At 43.3% G+C, this 12,069-nt stretch overlaps 1 protein-coding gene across 4 annotated transcripts in view; it reads right to left on the reverse strand.

Moving 5' to 3' along the window:
• Positions 1-11,000, reverse strand: part of plxna1b (plexin A1b) — a 188,602-nt gene extending 177,602 nt beyond the window's left edge. For all 4 annotated transcript variants that reach the window (XM_004545182.2, XM_004545180.2, XM_004545181.2 and 1 more), the window contains exon 1: positions 10,859-11,000. The gene's annotated coding sequence lies outside the window, so the exon portion shown is untranslated. The remainder of the gene's footprint in view (positions 1-10,858) is intronic.
• Positions 11,001-12,069: the final 1,069 nt, after the last annotated feature.

The raw sequence follows: 12,069 nt of genomic DNA on the forward strand, positions 1-12,069 counted from the left end.
TGAAAGTTTAACATGGCTCCGCTGAATATAGCTGGCAAATTCAGCGGATGACGTGACAGACGTAATAATGTCTATATGACAATAAACTGCCACAATCACCTTTAAACAAAAAAAAGAAAATCGAACATGACACTTTCTAAATACAAAATTTTCTTCATTTAAAAGAGTCAGTTTAACGCTCGTCTGAAAGGACCATAATATAATGCGTGAGATAAGATATCAGACGGTCATAGTTACCACTGCTGTGCACAGTGTCCACAATGATTTACTAAAAGCACTGTTCTAACAGTGGGAGAGTTTAATTTCCTCCTCTTCCCTGAAAACAAACCCTTTCGTCCGATAAAGTCACCACCCCCTCATAACATCTGTTTGGCTTCCGAATAGAAAAAAGAAGAGAAAAAAAAAGCCGCAAAGCCAGTGTGGCGGGGTGGCACAAGCAACAGCAGCTGTTCCAGTGCTGTGTTCAGACTTTAATTAAAGTTTGAATCAGCTCCTCTCTATTTTTTGTCATCCTTCTTTCCCACCACTCTCTTCTCTTCCTTGCCCTGCTTTGAATACAAAAGCTGCTCACTGCAGCAATATTATTTAGTATTTTTCGGTGCGAGCTGTCTTGTTGCTGTTCCGAGTTAGTTAGCGCTGCCAAGTTCCCTCCCTTATTCCTCGGCTGTCTTATTCTTTTCCCTCAGCTTTTTCTGGCCGAGGTGCAGGCTCTGGTGTCGTTTTGTTCAGATTCTTAATATCCCGCCCTTTCACAAATCTAAACACTTTTATGTTGATGCAGCTACAAGCAGACTGGGAGATGGGTTACTTTTGAAAATGTGTCTGTGCTTTGGCCAAGTTTCACTGCGGCAGTGATTGTTGAGGGGAGAATGAGGTGTGTCTAACTGAAAAAAAAGAAAGAAAGAAAAACTAAAAACAGCTTGTTCCTTAAAATGTCTTCATGAGATGTGTGCCAGTGACTAAAAGATGCTCCAACTTGATGATAACTTGGGTTTGGAAAAAACTACAAATTTCAGACATGTCCATTTTAAATGTAACCACTGGTTTTGGTTATTGGTCATTCCATTGTTTTTGAGCTAACATTTGGTATTGCCTGAAGTGCCAGTTAGACAAATACGATTTGTCATGTGTCAGAGGACACGCAGAGTACGTCTGCAAGTGCACCAGAGGCCATGTCAAGCTGATCCCGAGAACCAAACAAGGTCACACTCTGAAAACAATGAAGAGCTGAGCTGATCAACCAGAACAGCCGCATTCCTTCACATGCAATGGAAACCAAGGAAATCTTGGTGAGGCAGAGGGAGGACAGTCTCGAGAGAAAAGACTGAGTGAAAGGAAGCAACTCCTCCCAGCTCAAGCACATCACCAGGCACAAGCTCCACACCCCATTTCATTTGAAACGGAATGGTATCGCTGATGCATTCCTTCGTGTTTGCTGGCTGTTTCGTCACATGCTCTGCCTCATTATCCAGCCTAGAAAATCTAGAAGCTGAAAAAAAACAGACTCACTGAAGCAAAGATGTTCCTTGCTACTCTACGCCTCTTTATGTGGGGCCAGGCAAGCTGCTGACCAATGCAACAACTGCTGGAAGAAGAGGTCAGAGGTGACCAAGCGCAACTGAAGACATCATGGGATAGCAATGTGTGGCTCACATCCAGACCCATCTATATGCCCCTCCCCATAATGCAGTAGCAGACCAGAGGTTCACCCCAGAATGGGCAAAAAGCAACAACAGAGCACTGGCAATAAAACCTCCATGGCTCTACTCCACCTTCAAAGTACAGATCATTGTAACATTTGACCTCTCTTTTCCCACCCCTCCTCAAAGTTTGGAGCCCTGCTCCTCCTCCTGCTCTTCTTCTATTTCTGGCTACAACCTGCACCCCACCCCCTTCCTGGCGGTCCACCATTGTCTGGCCTGGAGCACTTATTCCCAGTGTGCCCCTGTCGGTTTGCTTTTTCTCTGCAGGTGGTCGAGGACAGAGAGACAACTTAAAAGAACCCCCAGGATTTGTGCCGTTATTACATGGAGGCAACACAGGTCTGCTAAAAGAATTGGACTGAGCAGTCACCAGTGTTCTGCACACCATGCTGTCTGTGGTTTTCTCCATAACAAGGTATGTAAGGTAGAAAAGAGAGGGGAATGAGATTTTATAGTCCTCAAGCACATGGTTCCACTGACAGAAGAGAAGCAAAACAAAGTATTTCTGCAGCATCCCGAAAACTTTCCTCTGAAGCTGTGAAATGCTAGGAACGTGATCTAAGGTGCACAGTGTGCATCAAGCTTCGAGTACAGTATAGTTCAAAAGTGAAAAATACTATGCAAAAGAAAAATATGAAAACAACATTTTTCCACTGAGTGAGCTCATAAAATACACGTGTCTCATATCTGCATAACTCTGCAGCAGGTGAGCGTCGTATTACGGGGTAACCGTAGTCCCTGTGAAATCAGAAAAGTCCCATGTACATGTGTCTATAGTCGACATGCTATGCAGTGGCACAATCCCAACATACAATAGAGGCCAGACTCAGTGGGCTACTCATCACTTCTCCCTCTTTAACCCTTTGTGAAGGGTACAAAGAAAGCTGACAAAGAGGCTGTGGAAATAAAAAAGGAGTGAAGAAGGAGGAGGTGTAGGATATTCTATGCTGCTTCTTCACCATTTTAAGAGGAGTTTCAGGCTACATTTTCTATGTGACAAGTCAACTTCACCATAAGCACAGGGACATGAATATCGGGAAACCATTTCTTAGACAGACACATAACATTGTGATTAGGCGTGTGGAGTAAGTGGCCTGGTTTCAACTACAAACAGGGCTATTTACTGTAAAAGGTTTGCACTTTTATTTATGTTCCAGTTTTCTTTTAAAAATAATTTCAGTGGTTCTTTTGGAGTGCTGTTTTAACAGAAATCATTTTTCATCTGGGCTAGAGTTTCAAGAGAAGCAATACTGCTTTTAACCATAGCTTAAAAAAATTGAGCTTGTCCCAAAACCTGACAGGTCCCACTTGGCTAGAAAATTGGCTACTGGGAGTTAAACGTGGAGAGGTGAGAAGCTGGGAAGCGCTCCAAAGTGATTTAGGCTAAAGCTACTCAAAACCTACCCTTCTTTTTGCAGCTGAAGTGGGATAGCATAGCGGATTTAAGAAGGCTAACTGCTTTTTCTGTTATGTTGAAAGAGCAAGATGTTTTTTTCTTTTTTTCTCTGTCCCCATGATTGACTGGTTTTCTGCAAAGAGTCTGCCCTCTCCAAACACACACACAGACAAACACACACACACACACCAAGCTAGCCAAAAGCACCAGCCGACATCTAATGAGTGCCAAGCACTCAGGGGAAAAAATTACTGGTAAACAAAATGAATAAATGAGCACTTATCTCCATCTGGTAAACACACATGCAGGTGCTGACATCAGAGTGTATGGTTTATGAGGCATAGCATGCGTGTCTGTGTGTGTCACACAAACCTGAACCTGAACGCAACTAAGGGACTAGAGAGAGGGTACATTTACCTGTGTCCTACATGGATATGCACACATTTCTTCAATGCCCACCGCTGCCTCGGGGGCACAGTCACCAAACTGCTGACCTCTGTGGAATGAGTTGTCCTTCCTTCCGCTAACATGGAGGTTACTGCTAGTCCCAACACAGACACAATAAAGAGCCCAGACAGGCATCTAGCTGATTTACAGGCTAGCCCACAGCCATGTGGCTCTTTTCAAAAGCCTTCCTTCTATTAGGTCTTATTTACATGGCTGGGGAGTACAGACCATTTGAATTATTTAAGATTCCCCTTGGTAAACACAACAGAAACCAGGAGGGGTGTGTGTGTTAAGCAAGTAGAAGGATGCAAGACAGCAATAACGACACAGCAGATACTATGACTGAGATGGATGAAAAAGAAGTACGCAATTATGAGTTACTGCACCATTACATTAATCAAAACATTCAATAACTACATGCCAGTGAAAACTCTTCACCATTTCATCTCCTTTACAACAGTGGAGAGTTACCTTACATTAAACCAGAGGTCTTTTCACTTTCACGTGCACAAATATGTTAAGATACAGTGTGCACATCAACGATGTGCTGCTTATCTCAATGCAAATACATGCACAGGCACACACCCACAGTGCACTGCCTCCTCTCTCACACAGTGGTTCTCATTAACAAGCCAAACATGCCTGAAGAGGCAGACAGACTCTAGTGAGCACAGTAAACAACCAGTAGGCTCCCTCATCTAAACTGAGACTATCTCAGCATCCGCAAGACACAATTTCTGCCACTTATACTGACAGGCTCCAGATAGAAGCCATTCAAAGGTTAGAATTTTGCCCTATAAACTAGGGAAATTGGTTGTTCCTGCTAAGAGTAAATTTAGGAAGGCAGACACTAGGGGTATGTGGGATACCCTCTATGTCTGTGACTTAATTCTCAGTTCTAACATACTGTTCATTAGGGCTGCCACGATTAGTCGACTAGTCACGATTACGTCGACTATCAAAATCGTCGACGACTGATTTAATAGTCGACGTGTCGTTTGAAGCTTTGTAAGATCCTGAAAGACGCAGGAATAAGTAGCAGGATTTAAGAGTGTAATAACAGACTGAAACAGAAGATGGCAGCACTGCATGTACAAGGATGCCAACTGCCGTTAAACCCCGAAGAAGAAGAAGCTGTGTCCCAGAATTCATAGCGCGGCCCAGCTCAGTTTCCAACAATGGTGGCAGCTAGTTGGTTTTATTCTTATTATTCTTTCTGGGTCACAAAATAAATGTTTAACATATTTTTAGGCGAGAATGTAGCTGTGTAAACCTCAAATATCTGCTCAGTTTATCAAGACACCACATATTTTCAAAAGTGCTCCGACGTTTTCAGAGACGTCTGTTACCCACTAGCTCGATAGCTAGCCGGAGGCTAGGCTAGGCTAACTAGAGCCGTGAGAACACCGGACTCCCGGCAAATCGTTTTCAAACCGACCGCCGTCTTTCGCTACTCAGGTTAAATATATATATAAGTCACTTAGATAACTTCAAAATGTTATTGTTTGGCTTTTTTTAGTATTTTATTTGTTCCTGAGTAAATCGGTTTGGCTGAGATTAAAGTTTTTACACAGCTGAATAAACGTCAAGCAGACAGCTGATTATCAGAAGTGTGAGATGCTCAAGAATTTACTCCGGTGTCCTGTTATATTTTAGATAGCAAGGAGTTTATTAAACCACAACAATCTGCAGATTTCATTAAAATTTAATAAACTATCATCTTGTCTTTATTTTTAGTTAGCACATACCTTAAACACTTAAAGCTGTAAGCTAATGATAGTTATATAAGAGCAGATGCTGCTGGTGCAATAAGCTGTAGTTTTACGTCCAATGGATGATGAACTGATTAGTCGACTAATCGCAAAAATAATCGGTGACTAGTCGACTATCAAAATAATCGTTTGTGGCAGCCCTACTGTTCATAAAAGAAAAAGAAAAAAATTTGAGATTCACATTAAGTAACAATAACTATGATTCTAGGAAGCCTCACTTCACAGATGCTAATCCAGGAAAATATTAAGTGCAACTCAACCTGTCAGATGCACACCTCATCAATAAAATTATTAAACAATATAGATGACATGAGATGAGATTACAGGAAGGAATGATGATTTCCAGATCAATACCAGACTCGCTCTCTTTTTATAAGCGAAAAAGCAACAAGAGAAACCTTTTTTCCTTTTCCTTTTTTTGGTCCGTCTGCAACAATCAGACCCAAGCTGCCCGTCTGAGTCAGTGTCTGATGGGGGAAGACAGACTGCTGACAAGAGCATTAGCCTGCCAGGTAGGGAGCCTCAGATGCTGAGGTTGTGCCCACTAGCTGCAGGTGTAGTGGGATTCTAGACAAGGCCACTAGGTCAGAAGTGGAACGAGCTTAATTCTGCATCGCTGGGACCTTCGGAATGACTGTAACTCAATCCAAGTAGTAACATGCTGGGGGTCGAGGGTCAAATACAGCCAATGACACTGGTTCGCTTTGGTTGGGATGAGTCTTTCCCACAAATGAAATGAGGGATTGTCAATTTGACTTTCTTTGAAAATAAACTCATCGCAGTATTGTCCTCGAGAAATGTGAGTATGCACATAACAGTGAACGACAAAATTTCTTCTTGCCCTACTTAAGTCAGTCTTGTCCCTCTGCCTTGCATTGTAAGCAAACCAACCAACAAATCTTTGAACAATAAAGGGAGCCATGTAAACTCTGTTCCCCAACATGCAGCACAGACTAACACTGGAGCTTCTTTCAATTTGCAGCCAGATTAGCAGGAGTGGTTTTGATACTGTCAGAACGGCAGAGATTTTTCTATTCCGAGTTGTCTTGAGTGAGTGGCCTTTTCAGTGCCTGCTTCAAAAAGCATCCCTGTACCCGAGCAGCTGTCACTTTCAGCAGGCACTGAGGAAGACGGAAGCGGGGGAGGGGTCCTTTGAAGAAACAGTTAAAAGTGAGCGATAAAAATAAACTGGGAGAGAGGAGAAAATTAATTATACATAACAGACAGTTCACTTGGATGAGCACGGCGGAGAAACTAAAGCTGCCTTCCTCAAAGAAAGAAAAAAGCCATTTTCAGACTGCAGACATTTCTGCTCTGCTCACAGTGGTCATATTGAATCAGCTATACTATAGTAAGGCATGCAACAAGGATTTTGGGTTTTTAATGGTCAGAGCATCAAACAGTACAGCCTGAGCCCTCATTTAAATTCCACAACCACTCACTTTATGCATCCTTTCTAGTTCAGCCAGTTTCCCCGAGACCAAAATAAAGCTGTCACACCTGATCACCCCCCTCCCACACCCCCCCTTTTTTTTTTGCAAAAACTTTGATGAAGCTTGCAGATAGCTCAGTCTACCTTTAAATTTGCCTCTGATTGGCACTGATGAGGGTTTATGCTGCCGGCTCACCTGCAAACTCACCTCTTGATATGATTCGTAATGCACCAGCACTTTGTAGTTCAACACCGCCCACTGACTCTCAATCCCAGCTTCTTATTTGGGCCAAATGGAGGTCATTCCTATTTGAGCAGTCAGTCAAGACAGGCCCGCCAGGTATTGGCGAGTGAATTTATTTCATATTAAGGCTTGTCGGCTGGATAGGTGTTAGCACCATGAGAGCTGTGAGTGTGTGTGTGTGTGTGTGTGTGTGTGTGTGTGTGTGTGTGTGCACAGCATGGCCTTCGGGTAGAGCCCTACTGCTGGACCCTCTTTCGTGCTTTTTAATATTGCTGTTGCTGAGTGGCTCCTCACCTCAGGGCATCACAGAAACCCTGGAGAGCCTAAGTAAAATACTGATGGAAAGACAGGAAGGGAAAGGCTCAGAAAGAGATATAGGGAGGTGACCGACGGAGAGGCTGGGCAGGACGTGACGGAAGCAAAGAAGGAAGAAAAGATCAAGACGTGCAACGAAATAAATAAATAAATAAATAAACACTAGTTTAACAGAACCCAGCAGGCAACATACCTCTCTGCCTAACCTCTTTAGCAAGACTGACACAAATGAAAACTCATGTAATAAAAACATGCCATCTCCACCGGCTGTGATATGAAAGCAGATATTGCATTACAACATCGCTGAGCCAAAAAAGCCCTCAGTCACACATGGGGGGGGTGGGGCAGAGTTAACACTACTGTGTACGTGACACTCTCTGACATAACCACTGTTTCAGTTCAAGAGGGGATCCCGTTTCAGTTAGTAGTAAACGCTTCTTCACTGAGCCAAAGGGGCATCAATGGACAGGCACTGGCAAACAATGAAGACTAGCCATCTCGTAAATGAAACATAGTGAGGAGCCAGTTGTGAAACAGACAGAGAAGCCTGGCCTGGCCTGCTAGTCCAGTCTCTCTCTAGGAGGAGGAGGAAAAGGGAGACCAGAGGAGAGGAGAATCGGCATGCAACCTGACAAGGTGTAACTTTGCTGGAGAAGAGGGAAAGTGTTCGATTTGGGGGGTGTCGGTGGCAAGAACGGACTAGGAAAGGAAGTCTGAGTGGCAGCATGAGGCTGGAGCCAGGAAGATCAGCAGAAAAGTGGAGGCAGAGAGTAGGAAATGCCTAAAAGTTGAGGATGTTACACTGGTCAAACATTGAGGAACACCGGAAAAAGACCTGGATTCTGCAGTGTAGCAACACACAGACTACAAAACTGTGAGTGCAAACACAGTGCATATATCTTCCCACTGCATGAAAGCCATGAATCATAGTGCAGCATACCCTCAAGAATACAGTTACACTGTGAAAGTCCTTTCCCATATATAAACAATTTCCTTAACCCAGTGAAGTAGTTTTTCACTCCAGCTGAGAAAGTCCCATGTGTGTCTGCAGGAATTTATTTCAAATCCTTGTTTTTATTTCCTTTTCTAAAATCCTCTATCAATATAAGCAGTAAAGCAAAAATATATCAAGCTCAGTCTTACAGCATGCCAAGATGCAATTCAGTCCTCACTTTAGCGCATCCATCTACAATCTAATTAGACCTTAAATATGCCGCTCACTGAAACGTCCGGAGCAATGCGACGTGGGGGGAGCCACACAAAGGCCGGACCAGAGGGGTGCAAAGAGCACATGTCAGCTCGAATTCCAAAGTTTGGACATCACAGATTTACTCTTCACAGCGGCAAACGGCAGCAGGCAGACTGGACAGGGCAGACTTTGAAAATTCACGACACTGCTGCTCTATTGTGGGGCAGATCTGTATCATAATTAGGGAAGATTGAGGGAAATTGCTTGTAATTTTCTGGCTGGGTTGCCAGCTTTCATGTTAATGCCGTACAAGATGACATTTGGACTAGTGGGACTTTTTGAAACAACAAAGAAACAATCACGTAGGTGAGATCCTCCCATTTCTCATAGATTAGGGTCAAAACAGGCAGTTGTTTGGGCATGTCTAAACATGCACATGTGTAATCATGAGCATATTATTATATCCATAATCACTTGAAGATTTTTTTTTTGTCACTAGGAGAACTACACTGAGCTTTTTGTCATTTCAAGCCCCGTTGCTGCTAAATAAGAAAAAGGTCATTGTTTGCACACAAAAAAAGTCAATGATGCCTTTGGTTCCTCTCTGTCAGTCACACGCTGGTGTGAATAATGCCAGTTTTGATTTTGACATGTTCAGTATGCTTGTGTTGTGCAGCTGGTGAGATGTCCCTGGTCCTGTGGTTAAGTGATTTAAAGCCTTGTGTCTAGGCACCACCTCTTAAACAAACACTCATGTCATGGTTGAAATCCCACAGTATTTACATGTGAATGCATGTCATTTCATTGAACTGTCAATAACAAACTGTTGCTTCCCCTATCTCAGGCCAAACAGGGTCACACCACCTCTAATACAGAATTATGCCATCATCACACACAAACCGCCTCTGTCTATTCCAGGGGGTGCCACATGTAGTAAAATCGTCCGACGGGTGCCACGATGTGCAGATGATACACCCACGCGCAAATATTTAAGGAACACAGATGTGACTTTTCTCATTAACCCCCAGTCTTGCACCCCACCACCCCGAAAAAAGGTTCAAATTATCTCTAAGCCTTTACTCATCTAATATGATTCATGAATGCATGTTTAAAACGGGCTCCAAATGAATTCATGCTGCGTGCGGGGGTCGGGGTGGGTAGACTAATTTGGTTAACCAGGATTTGATTAAAAAATAGAACTGAGGAGAATCCGATAGAGCAATGAGAGCATTTTCAATAGCTGACAACCGATGCGCACTCAAACACACCCACAGACAGCCCTCACCACTCCATCCCTGCTCAGAAGAGAGGAATTCAATTGCCGTCGAATAACAAAGCTCGCAAATTGCCACAAACTGGTTTGCAGATTAATGGCCCAATCACATCACGCCGACATACAATTTCTAATTATTTTAAAGCTAATACGGGAATCGCTTTATTTATTTGTTTATTTTTTAGGTCCATTTATTAAAGCCGGGGCAGTCAAACATAAAAAAAACAATAAATAAATAACATTAAAAAAAAATAATAATAAAACGTTTAAGGCCAGGCAGACTCTTCAGACTCCCCCCGATTATTTACCCAGGCGACAGTGAGTGTCAGCTCCTTGAATACCTGTAATTATGTATGGTGGTGGCATTCCTCCTCCGAGGCAATGCAACCGCCCGGCGCACTCTGAGCCAGATTAGGCTGCGAGCTGGTCCGCGTTAGCCCGGTGCCGGTAGTTTGCTTCCCCCCCTCCTCCTTTTCCCATTCTCCCAAAAACTCTTATTTTTAATTCAACAGCCGTGCTTCAAGCAGAGAAAAACTCAACACACTGCACCAAAACCCGCGGATACTTAAAAAAAAAAAACCCGCAACCATCCCCTTTTTTCTCTCAAAGCACCAGGTGTTCAGCGCGAGGCAATAGAGTAATAGAGTTAGCTAAAGCGGCGCGCGAGCTCAAAATATCCGCAGTTTTAACAGTTTGTGTGTGTCTGTGTGTGCGCTTCTGTGTTTCCAATCCGGCTGGTGGTCACACCGGGGCGCACATTCAACACAGCGCAACACAGAAACGCAAGTCTACACACACCAGCGCACACCTAAATAAGTAGATATCTCTCTACAGGTCCTCCGTCCGCACGGCTTTCCACGGCTGCCTTTGGTCGGAGCCACAAGCCTCCACCTTTCTCCCCGGCAAACTCGTGGAGAAACCACACAGCGCGAGCTGGGAAGACGTTGGGGAAAAGAGACGAAACACAACCCCAAACTCACCACACGGTGTCAATACAGAAGGGGGGGAATGTAAGCGCAATATTTCCACCAAAAACTGCTCCTTCCACGCGAAAAGAGCCCTGCTCCAGAGTTTTCGCGGTACTTACAGGTTCAAGTGATCCTTGGGGTAGATATCCTCGCCATGGTTTTAAATTCCAAAACTTGTGGACATTTCCACACTGGTCACAGAGCGGGTCTGCTCTCTCTCCGGCGGCTCCCTGCGTGTGAATGGAGCGGAGAGGAGAGGAATGCAGCTCCGGCTCCAGGAGTAGGAGGGAGGGAGGAGGCGCTCTGCCGCCGCTGTCCCTGCTGATGCTGCAGTACCCAAACAAACCCATAGAGGGCTTCCACTGCTTTATAATGTGAAGGCTGGGGAGACCTTTACATTACATTCATAATTTGGCCAAGCTTAGCTTCCACACGTGCAAAACTATTTTTTTCACGTTTTTAATTGAATTGTAATTATGAACTATTATGTTCGTACACTGTTAATTATCTGGCTTTCTGTATTTCCTCCTTCTCAGTTGTAGGTAATTATGTAGTGGCAGGCTCTGTAAATGAATATTTATATCTACTTAATAAAAATCTAAAAAGAAATGCAAAACTGTGCAAAAGTCTTGAGTCACCATTCATTTTTTTTATATTTTGCTTCCAAGGAGCCAGAGTTTCCTGTAATGTTTTTAAAGCAGTCTTGAGCAAGGTCTTTTAAAGTTGTTCCTTGCAAGTTGGCTGCAGTTCTTGTATCTGACCATTTTCAGAGAATTTTGTTTGTTTTTTTAAGTCACTTAACACTGACCTATGAATCATTCAAGCATAAGAAAAGATCATAACTCAAAGGATGAGCAAGTCTTGTAACTACACATAGCAGACGACTTAGCAAAGCAGCAATTTTAAATTGTCTTTAGGCACTTTGTTACTAGCAACCTGTCACAAAAGCATGTAATTTGTTCCCATTTCTTTAGCCGATTATATGAAAAATACCAAAGATAACACAGTTTGACAGGCATAAAATAGTATTTTTGCACCAGCAAGGTGATTTTCATAGAGTTATTAGCTGAAAACTTGGCACATCTCAGCATGGTGTGTAGCATGTCCTTTAAAAAACTGACAACACTGGACAAGTGGAGGACAAAAGAAGAAGTGGCTGACCTAAAAAGCTATTTACAGCAGATGATGGTATCTGAAAGTCATGTTCTTGAGAAAGAAAATTACAAAATCCAACAAAGATCTCACACAGGACCTGAAAGATGCAGCTGGACCTTCAATTTTTCTATGTACTGTTTGCTGAAGCCTCATCAGAAATAGTCTCAGTGGAAGG

Source organism: Maylandia zebra, linkage group LG5, assembly GCF_041146795.1.
Source record: "Maylandia zebra isolate NMK-2024a linkage group LG5, Mzebra_GT3a, whole genome shotgun sequence".
Classification (NCBI taxonomy): Eukaryota; Metazoa; Chordata; class Actinopteri; order Cichliformes; family Cichlidae; genus Maylandia; species Maylandia zebra.